Source organism: Rosa rugosa, chromosome 5 (genome assembly GCF_958449725.1).
Source record: "Rosa rugosa chromosome 5, drRosRugo1.1, whole genome shotgun sequence".
Classification (NCBI taxonomy): domain Eukaryota; kingdom Viridiplantae; phylum Streptophyta; class Magnoliopsida; order Rosales; family Rosaceae; genus Rosa; species Rosa rugosa.
In genome coordinates, this window is record NC_084824.1 from 15,440,337 (window position 1) to 15,451,731 (window position 11,395).

Consider the following 11,395-nt stretch of genomic DNA (forward strand, 5'->3'; position numbering starts at 1 on the left):
TTTTCTTGTTGCCTTACAATGCATCGTATGTGTGCTTAAACCAAACCTTTGTTATTCATATGATTGCCGCTTTTACATGCACATGGATATTTTCCTATAATGATTTGAATGAATTGTAGTGCTCATTGGATATTAACTGTGATTGATCCGGACAATGAGACTGTCTATTACATGGATCCATTAAAAAGACGCCTTGGGGGTAACGGAGAATGGAAAGATATTGTTGACACGTAAGTTGCTCGAAACTGAATTGTTCACTAGAAGTTTGTTCCACTATATATGCTGGTCCTTTCTATTGTTGGTCAGCTTAATTATATATTGTTGGTCTTTTCTAATGTTGGTCTGCTTATATATAGTGCCATATCAATGTTTAGAGGGGACCGCAACAAGAAAGGACGGGGTTCTATTCAATGGAAGAACATGGCAGTATGTGTTAAATATATTTATTTCCTTTTGAATAATAATTCAGTCAATAATTAGTATATATATGTATGTTGTTGATTGATGGTGCACGTTGTGTATTTTTTTAGGGTATTCCATCACAGCCAAACGACAAACAGTACGGCTATTTTGTGATGAGATATATGAGGGACATCATATATGATACAAACTTGGGTTTTGCAGATAAGGTAACTCATGAAACTTTTCATTTTGAAAATGACAGAGTCTGCATGTTTGCTTTTAGTTTTCAAAGTAGTATTGTTTCAGTTTATCAAATGGCATGGCATGAGTTTAAATTTGTAATTTTTAAACTGTTACAGTGGGGTAGGAGAGCCAACCATGTTTATTGTCAAGTGGAAATTGATGAAGTGCGTAATGAGCTCGCAAGTTATGTGGTGAAGAACATCCTCAAGTTGTAGTCTGCAGTTGCTCATGGCCTAGAAGCTCAGAAGTGAAATAGGCTAGAAATGTGTTTTTGTGGTCTGAAGTGACAATTTAAAGTACATTTCTTCACTTATTTTGCTATTGGAGTAGCATATACAGATGCACGTGCTCCTTCTTTTGCTATTGGAGTAGCATATATAGATGTGCTCCTTATTTTGCATTGTCTAATCCATTTAGGTACAATTATGTGGATTATAACAATATTAGATAAAATTATATATTAATCTAATTACTGTTCATTTGGTAATTTCTGATTTCGGCGTGTCGTGTGAAAGCCTACATTTGGCTAATTTTCTGTCCTCTGAATTCAAAACAGACAATGCAATGCTTATAAAAAGAGTCGTGTGAATGAAAGTCCCACAACGCGCACAAAAATAAACAACCATCGTCTGAATTCAAAACAGACAACATATGCTTATAAAAAAAGAGTCGTGTGAATGAAAGTCCCACAACGCGCACAAAAATAAACAACCATCGTCTGAATTCAAAACAGACAACATATGCTTATAAAAAAAGAGTCGTGTGAATACAAGTCACACAACGGACACAAAATAACAACTGTGGCCTGAACTCAAAACAGATAACGGATGCTTTGTAAAGAGCGTTGTGTGAATAAAACTCACACAACGGCCATAAAATAAAGCGACATCTGAATCGCAATCACACAACAGTTTTTAAAGTCGCCCGTTGTCTGAAGAATAGTCACACAACAGCTAATGCTGTCGACAGACTGCCAGCATGCTGCCGACATGCTGCCGACATGCTGCCGATCCCTTCACACGACGGTTCCCTATAATCAACCTTCATCAGACGGCGCCTCGATATACGACGGTCAGCATCCATATCAGACGACAGTTTTTGCCCGTCGTCTGTTTCAATTTCTGTAGTAGTGAGATGTGGAAAAATCCAAAATAAACCCCAAATTTTAAGGTTTGGGAGATTCAAACCCACACCACCATGCATGCATAGCAAAGCCCCAACCACCATGCCACTTGTACGACATTGATATATGTCAAACAACATAATATATATATTTGTATACCCAACAAAATCTGGGAAAATCCAAAATAAACCCCAAATTATGGGGTTAGGGAGATTTGAACCCAGACCACTATGCATGCAAAGCCAAGCCCCAACCACCATGCCACTTACAAGACACTAAAATATGTTGAACAATATAATATATATATCTGTATATGTCAACAAAATCTGGGATTTATTTTATATATTATATATTATGGAAACACATATATATATATATATATATATATATATATATATATATATATATATATATAATATATTATATAATTAATATATTATATATTATGTCAATATATATATATATATATAATATATTATATAAAAAAAATATATATATTATATTATATATTATATTGTATATTATATATCTATACTATTATTAAGAGAACTCACTTTGTCAGTCAAACTGGGTGTGAAATAACGTAAATATCCTTAAACTATAGTTTAATTTAAAATAGTCTTTAATATATAATGGATATTATGGTAAATAACAAAATATAAATATAAATAAAAATTCAGAAAAAGTAGGAAATGATAACTTCTCATCCCACATTCTACATATATAACTTCACAATCCCACTATCTACAGATAAAACTGCCCACACCTTATTATTTTTTTTCCCCTCTATAAAGTAAAAATAAAAACTGTTTAACACATGCATCGCATGTGTCAATAAAGACTAGTTATATATTATGGAAACATATATATATATATATATATATATATATATATATATATATATATATATATATATATTATATATTATATATTATATATATATTATGTCAATATATATATAATATATATATTATATTGTATATTATATATTATATATTATGGAAACATATATATATTATATATATATTGACATAATATATAAAATAAATCCCAGATTTTGTTGACATATACAGATATATATATATTATATTGTTCGACATATATTAATGTCGTGTAAGTGGCATGGTGGTTGGGGCTTTGCTTTGCATGCATAGTGGTCTGGGTTTGAATCTCCCTAACCCCATAATTTGGGGTTTATTTTGGATTTTCCCAGATTTTTTTGGGTATACAGATATATATATTATGTTGTTTGACATATATCAATGTTGTACAAGTGCCATGGTGGTTGGGACTTTGCTATGCATGCATGGTGGTGTGGGTTCGAATCTCCTAAACCTCAAAATTTGGGATTTATTTTGGATTTTTCCATGTCTGGTTGGCTAGGGTCATTTTCGGTATTTGACTTTCATGTGGGTCCCACTTTTGCTTCGTTGGACTGCCACGTCAGCAATTAAAAGTTGAAATTGACGAAATCCCGACGGAGGGACCTATTGGACGAGAAAATGATATTGCAGGGGTGTTTTTGATGAAATTGAAAGTCGAGGGACTGAATTGATTTTGGACTAAAACGACAGGGTACTAAACAGTAATTAGCCCTAATGTAAACTAGGCTATACTAAACAAGTTGTTATCTAATGGATGAGAGTTAGGGCATCGGGTTTCACCTTTTGCTTCCCTTGCAAGCATTAAGGTGATTGTATATGAATGATGCAAAACTAATTGTCCAACTACCTCCTTAGCATCCGGATAGGACTACTAAGGCTTAAACCCCTTTGATTTTATTAACTCTAACCAGATAAGTCTATAGTTAACTACCTAGGGACAAATTCAATAACTGGATAGGTTCAATTCTTTACCTCTAAATGCATAAAGCATATAGTTTAGGTAACCAAGCAAGCAAACCAATCCTATCTCTAGGTGATTTTAGCTCACTACCACACATGGTGTGCTTTAATTCATGCTCCCTTTTGTCTAAAGGTAATCAATCTCTAAGTAAAACTTCATGTCATGGCAAACACATTGACTCAAACTGATTAGGTCTAAGTAATGCATTCAACTATTGAATTAGCATGTGAGGATGATAACATGAATTTGCATCAATTTATAAACCAAAGCATCAATACAAGCAAGTTTGGCTAGGACTATCAACCCTAGTCCCAACTAGTTCACTACTCACTCATGGCTAGATACATAAGCTTCAACATTCTACTAAACATCAAATACATAAAGAGATAGAGAGTAAACAGTGACTATTGATGATGCCGGAAGAGGTGGTGGAGATGGGTCTCTAAGATCATGATGTGGTGGTAGTCACCTCCTTCTTCTTGCTCCAAACTCTTGATATTGGTGAGAATGGTGAAATATAGAGTCTGTAAGGTGAGTTATGGTGTTAAGTAGTGATGGCAATGGTGGTTGTAATGGTGGAAAATGATGATGTGTTCTCTAAAGAGAAAATGGGTCTTAGCTAGGATGAAGATGATGGAATATGGAGTCAAGAATGATGAAGATAAGGTATTTGGCCTCTTTTTGATAAACCATGTATGTCCCTTTGGTCATAAGATGTGCAAGAGATGCTCTTACACCCTTGTTCTCCAAATGATCCCAAACTTGCAAGGTGACAATGGTTTGAATTTCAAGTGGTGGGAGAATCTCACAACCATGGTTCTCCTTAGCTAGACAAAGGGTCCTCCATGAGTGGTGGCTCGCAGGAAAAGTTCACTAGAAAAATCAATTAGCAATTTTCTTCCAATTTTCATGTCTCATTCTCGTAGCTTCAAATCTCCGCATTTCAAGGCGCATTTGATCATTTTATTCTCAATGCATGGTTTCCTACAAATAAGAGGAAATGGATTAAAGAGGGTAAAATAGCATGGAAGACAATCAATTTATATAGTTTTGGGGCACAAATGCATAAGTACTTTGTGACTCAACATCAAACCAGCTCCTTTTGTGCTTAAATGATGAATTTATATGAGTAATGAAGGAGGCATGTATATTTTATAATCAGTGGAATTTCATGACAAATTTTTGTACATATGTAACAAGCAACAAGAGTTCTACCCAGGAGCGGATCTACATACTAAAGTGGTTGGGTTCAAGCCCACTCGAGATTTTTAGGCTAAAAAAAAAAACTCCTGTATATGCTATATTTTTTTTTGTAAGTCTATTTTGGCTTTGTCGAGTCCACCTAAACGAAGTTAAACTCTCACATTCTCTCAAACCTATGCGGTTCAATGCATCGACCTCAGAGAGTCTCTTCCTCTTCTACTCTTCTAGTCTTCTTCTTCCAAAAAGTCTTCAATTCCAAGCTCAAATACAACTCTTCTAGTCTTTTTCTTCCTCTCCTGAAATTGTAAGTATTTATTGCAATTTTTTTGAATTTCAATTGATTCAATTTAGGTGAAATTTTTATTAAGTTTTTATCAAATTTTTAATTTGTTATTGATTTCCAGGCAGTTCGTTGGGTTTGTGTTTGGAGCAAGGCCAAAAGGGTGACTAATGCGATTTAATCTGGGGAGCAAATTGGGAGCAATCTGATTTTGCAGGTATCAAATTGGGAGCAAATTGGGATTGTGAATTTTGTAGGTTCAATTAAGCTGTGAATTTTGTGCCTTTCTGGGATTTCATTGTGGCAACAATCATGGGTTCATTGACCTTATTGGTGTTTTTTCTAGATTTTTCAGTAATTTAAGACTGAATGAGCACTTTTCTGGGTTGACGAAATTGGGAATGCTGGGTTGCTGCAATCCTTGGATTGGTGGAGCACTCTTAAGGTTTGTCTTTGGTTTTGTCTTTGTAGAATTGTTAAATATTAATTATTTGCCGTCTTTGCGATCCTTGAGTTGCTATTTTGTTTTTGTTTTCAAAATTGGTTTTGAGTTGTAGTGAGTTCTTTTGCTATTGGTTTTAGTCTTTGTTTGAAGGATGCTCTCTCTTATCTAATATAAGTTAATTTCTTAATTTATAGGTGTTAGACTAAAATGTCAAATCATCAGCCGAAACTGAAGCGATCAAAAAAATTACTACATGGTTTCAAAGAACTAATATTGAGTCTTCACTCTTCAAGGTCAAATGTGATTTCTAGTTCTTCATTTTTGTATATGCATATGAGGGGTAAGACTCATTACGTCCTCCCTGACTAGGTGTGCTTTTTTTTTTTAATTAATAAAATTCTCTCGCACTGTCGAAATTCTCCACTATAATTTTTTTTTTTTTTTAAAGTTCAAGCCCACCCAAAATTATAATCTTTGATAGTTCTACACTCCTACCCAGACCAGTATTGAATATTGGCTTTAATTTGATTGGTGGACAAAGTCAAATGTGAAGAGCTCATGGGCTGCCTAGGTTAATTAGGTTGTATATGCATCCCTAAGTTAATTAGGGAATATATATATAGCAAGGTATTTGCTGCCGCAGGGATTGGTTTTGAGGGAGAGAAAAATAATTAACCTAGAGTAATAGCCTATTCTCAGTTTTACTAGGGAATTGGTTGAATTGGGGTTTGGGTAGAGAGTTTATTATCAAACTCTAATTGTATTCTATCCAATTGATTATAGTGGAATTTCTCGCCGGCTCCGAAGTGGACATAGCTCAATCACATTGATTGAGTGAACCACTATAAATTCTTGTGTTCTTGTGTTTGCTTTCTTTTTCGTTGTTCGGTTGCTCATCTAGTTTCATATCAATATTGTGTTTGTTACGCTTCCTCACAACAACCAAAAGAGACTGTTTACTCAATGGAATCCATCGTGATTACTTCACTTTGTCTTAGAGTCCTCTGCATGGTTTTCCTCTTAATCTCACTCATCTTGCTTGTAACTGCATGACTGCCGGCATTATTCTGATCTTAGAATCACATTTTCCTACAAGCAATCCAATCTTATGTGTAAACACTCCGTCTCTTGATCTATATTTCAATATCTAGCAATCTAATTACTCTCAGGATCAATAATTATATCATTGCAGGTACATGATATGTACAACTGCGATCGGACTGGCCTACGCGCGCATTGCTGCAAATTCCATTAGCAGTACTCTACTTCTTGTGAACAGGGAAACGGCTAGTAGAACACGATGGAGTTGTTCTGTTTGAGTTTTATGGTGATAAGATTAGTACGCTTCATTTTACAAGCAAGCCTTCTCTAGTAAGGTTAAAAAAAAGTCCCGTCATCTTTACTTTCTGGTAACTGTTCAAACAGCATATATAGGAGGAACATCTCATCCTTTAGGTTCCTGAATAATCAAAACAGAAATTGTTTATCTGAATTGTGTACAAAGAACTAATCTGTCATATCATATATATTAAAAAGATGATTACGATCGTCAAATGACTAATGGATTTCCGAGAAAAGTACGTATATGTATATATATGGATCATCCGATCAGTAACCTGATCTCTAGTGAGGATGAACGCAGTTTTCCATAGTAACCCTAGAAAAGCTGGGCCTCTATATGTTCGCCTTGACATTTCTTCTCTACTTAACCATTTTTTCTTTATGGGTTAAGGAACAAATCTTTTTTTCAGAGATCTCTTTTTCAATTACCTGAATTTTGTTCATGCATGCATGCCTGGTTAATTTAATTTATTTGCAGGCTGTGTCATTCCTTCTAGCTACGGGAGTGGGTACAGGCCTAGGGTTTGCTGATGGTACTGCTGTTAGAAAGAAAATTATCGATGAGAGTTTGGCCTTTCTCTCCAGCTTTCTATCATCCCTATATATTCTGTCGAAATTACATCCTTTTTTTTAACATCTAGACAATTTTAACCATTTACTCAAGATGGCAAATCTCTCCGCGGCCTTCCTACTCATGGCTTGCATTTGCACCGGAGCATCGTCGATAATATCTTCTTTGGCACTATCCAACAAACAAGAGAAAACCAATCAGACTACTCAAAGCGGAAGTACTTGATTCATAATTTGTATATTTACTATATATATTGCGTACGTATGCGTATGTAATGACCCTTAAGCCATCCTTCAATCCTTCATATAAACTATTCTTGGATCCGGATCCTGAAAGCGGAAGTACTTGATTAATAATTTGTATATTTACTATATATATTGCGTACGTATACGTATGTAATGACCCTTAAGCCATCCTTCATATAAACTATTCTTGGATCCGGATCCTGAACTGATATATGCATCATTGATTGATCAATTTAAATAATTTTACATTTCTGATTACATAAATAAATGGAAAAATTATGTTTAGTCCATGTACTATGAGTTTGTCATTGTTTCAGTCCATGACATTCTAATTTAATCTGAAAAGTCCCTAAGGTCGCAATTTTCGTTCAATTTGGTCCATTCCGTTAAATCTCCGTCCAAATGCTCCGTTAAGTCATTGACGTGGCAGTTCCTTCCACGCCAACTCAACTCGATAACTGTGAAATGTCCAATATAGCCCTGTCCTTTCTCCTTTCTTCCTTTTTAATTTCTTTTATTTTCTCTTTTTTTCTTTTCTGCACACTAAAATCCACCGCCACTACCACCATAACCACCACCGAGCTCTCTACTGCCACCATGAAGCTTACCATCTGAAAACCTCCTCGGATTTGTCATTCAATGACTCTTCTCCAACTTCTTTGATATTCAAGGACTCACTGAGAGCAGTTTCAATGTCCCCACCACCAAAACCACCCTCTCACCACCACCACTCGCTACTGCACCACCTCCTACTCCGCCTATCACATTACACCCATAACCACCACCGAGCTCTCCACCACAACCATACCTATTCATCTTCTCCAAGCCACTACCACTCAACTCCTCATTTCTAATCCCCCAGATCCCCACCTTCACCACCACACAAAACCCACAAATCCCAACACCCAAAATATCAATTCCACATTCAAGAACAGCAAGAACAAAAACTGAACGCCTTTCTTTCCAAAATTGAAGCCCTAAAACCAGTAGGGCGACACTTGTTTCCGCCTATTCATCTTCTTCTTCCTCCTTACCTTCAATTCAATCTCAAAAATTTCAAAATCTCAACAAAATCTAACTATCCAAAAACAAAAATAAAAGACCCAAGCATTGAAAGCACTGAATTTGAAAACCTAGATTCCACAAATGAAAATTAAGCAGAGAAAACCATTCTGATGGTGTACTTTACCATCTCTGCTGCAAACGACTCCTCCACCGCCTCGAGCAGAGGCCTCTCTATAACCTCTCTGTCATACCCATGCATAAACACCACTTTTTCTAAATCATCACCGAGATCTTCCTCCGCAAGAGCATCGATCTTAAACTGCTTCCTCCAGTGGATCGTGTTTCGAAGCATAACAAAAGCATCTTTCACCTTGAAGTCCCGAGCCCTCAGAAACTTGAGAAGAATCACATCACTCCTGTCATCCTTGAGCAGTGGAACACCCCAAATTGAAACCTCCTCTGGAGAGATCGCGGATTGTGATGTTTCCTTGGCTATTTCCTCTGCTTCCTTCACTGGGTTCTCCTCGATTTTGGGCTCATGGAGTGGCTTTGTTTCGGATTCCAAACAGCAGTGTCTTCTTCATTTTTGAGGTTGGATTTGATGAGAGGAAGAAGAAGAGCTAGGATGATGAGGCCGGTGTTTGGGTAAAGGAATAAGAGATTGCAGCAAGAACAAAAAAGAGAAGAAATAAAAAAAATTAAAAGGGAGGCTAGGGTTATTTTCGACATTTTAACATCCACCACGCTTACATGGCGCTAAGTTGGCGTCTACTTATCTGCCACGAGTTAACAGAGCATTTTGACGGCGATGACCTATTAGACGGAAATTGTGACCTCAGGAGTTTTCAGATTAAATTAGAAAGACAGGGACTGAAACGAGGACGAATGCATACTTCAGGGACTAAACAGTATTTAGCCCTAAATAAATCTATAATTTCCTTTCAAAAAAAAATAAATCTATAATTTTTCCAGCAAAAAGAAAAAGCTACTAAGAGTCGAAAACTTCTCTCTCGAGCGTATGCCTGGTCTAAAGGCACGCCCTCGCGGCGGCATCGTCGGACAGGCCAGAGTGGACCCTATGTCCGGAATTCTGTGGTACGGCCGGAGAAAGGGTTGCAGAGTGACGGCGGCGCTATCTTGGCCCTTGGGGAATCTGACGTGGAAAGGCAGCGGCGGGATGGTAGGATGGCTGGTTTGTTGTTGCCTTGCCCCAGAGATGAGCGCAGACGGTCTAGTTCGTGGTTTGAGGTGGTGACGCCGGAGCCGTGGGCGCCTGGTGGTGATGGCAGTGTGGTAGCAACGCCGATATCTACTGTGCTCCAGTCATACCAGATGGATCCGATATGGGTAGGGTGGTTTGGATTCGATCTGGAGGGGGGCGATGCGTCTAGCAGGTGTGAGGTGGGTGTCGCGGCTACCGGTGATGGGATGACGGGGAGGCGCAGTTGGGGTGGTGGTGTCGTGAATTCTGCAACTTGCATCTTGGGCTTGGGCTTGATGGTTTGTGGGTCTGGGCTTTGGCTCTGGACCCATGTTATTTTCTATTGTTAATTTATTGCTGTTTATTTTTATATTTAGTAATATGTGGCTTTATGTCGGAAATAAGTCCCTATCACTATTGGGTAGGGCGATGTGGGTGTTGTCTGGCCTTACGAGGCGGCGAGCTATTTACATGGTCAAATGGACGCAAGTTCCTAGTGGCAGAATGAAACGAAGTGTAGCCGGAGTTACTTCCGTGCGGTAACATAGTGGGAAAGTTATGCTATTTGTAAATATGCTTCTTCATGATAGAATTATCTTTCTGGTATGTCACTGCTATGTCAAAGTAAATAGAGTAGTCATTCGTGCACTCTTTGCTAATTGGTGTTTGTTAGAATATATAGATTTTTTGGAGACTCTTGGTATTATTTTAGGATGTTCTCTCGATACTTATTATAATTTGGGATTCAGGCTTCACGTCCCCCCCTTATATTCTACAGTTCCATTAATCAAGACTTGCGGGCAGCCGCACCAGCCCCATTTCAAAATAAATAAATAAATCTATAATTAATACTAGACAGGCCCCACACACTGTGTGTGAAAATTGATAATTTTAAAAAACAGCAATAGTGGGTAGTTTTTTTTACAGGAGTTTGTAGTTTTTTGAGCAAGTTTGTGTTTTTTTTTTTTTCACGTACAGACGTACTTATCTGCTTCCCACTTTTACATTTTTTTTTTCTATTTTCTGTTTATTTTACCCTTATCAGTTTTATGAGTGTTAATGTTTTATAATAATCTAGGGTCATTATGGTACATTTTTTCTGTTTTGGCTAACAAAGTCTCTTCTCTTAATAATAGTATAGATACGAAAGGCCATACACAAAAAATTTTAACCTTCAAACTCAAAACGACGTTATTTAATCTAAACAAAAAAGCAAAAGATCAACGGAATATCTTATATGAAATGTCACTCTAGCCAAAGTGTTGTGCCAATTAAACCATCAGCCTAGTGTGGTGCAACTCACACACAGGAGAATGATGTGGTTACAAATCATGCTGCGATTTGCAATTATTAAGTGTTAGTCTTGATGGTAAGTTTTGGGACGGCAAAGATGGCTTAAATATAATGTAACGTGAACAAATGTACAAAGTTTGCTGGAATCTTTATCCAAAATGCAGATGATATGAGGATAATCTTTACCAGCGGGCATGC

At 36.8% G+C, this 11,395-nt stretch overlaps 1 long non-coding RNA gene across 2 annotated transcripts; it reads left to right on the plus strand.

The window, feature by feature from the left end:
- The first annotated feature begins 4,955 nt into the window (after positions 1–4,955).
- Positions 4,956–7,858, plus strand: LOC133712600 (uncharacterized). Of its 2 annotated transcripts, XR_009847497.1 has the most exons (5): positions 4,956–5,120; positions 5,221–5,313; positions 5,443–5,541; positions 6,734–6,917; positions 7,361–7,858. It is a non-coding gene; the product is annotated as an uncharacterized LOC133712600 (long non-coding RNA). The 2 variants fall into 2 exon arrangements; XR_009847496.1 differs by lacking the exon at positions 7,361–7,858 and having other exon boundaries at positions 6,734–7,343.
- The last annotated feature ends 3,537 nt before the right edge of the window (positions 7,859–11,395 follow it).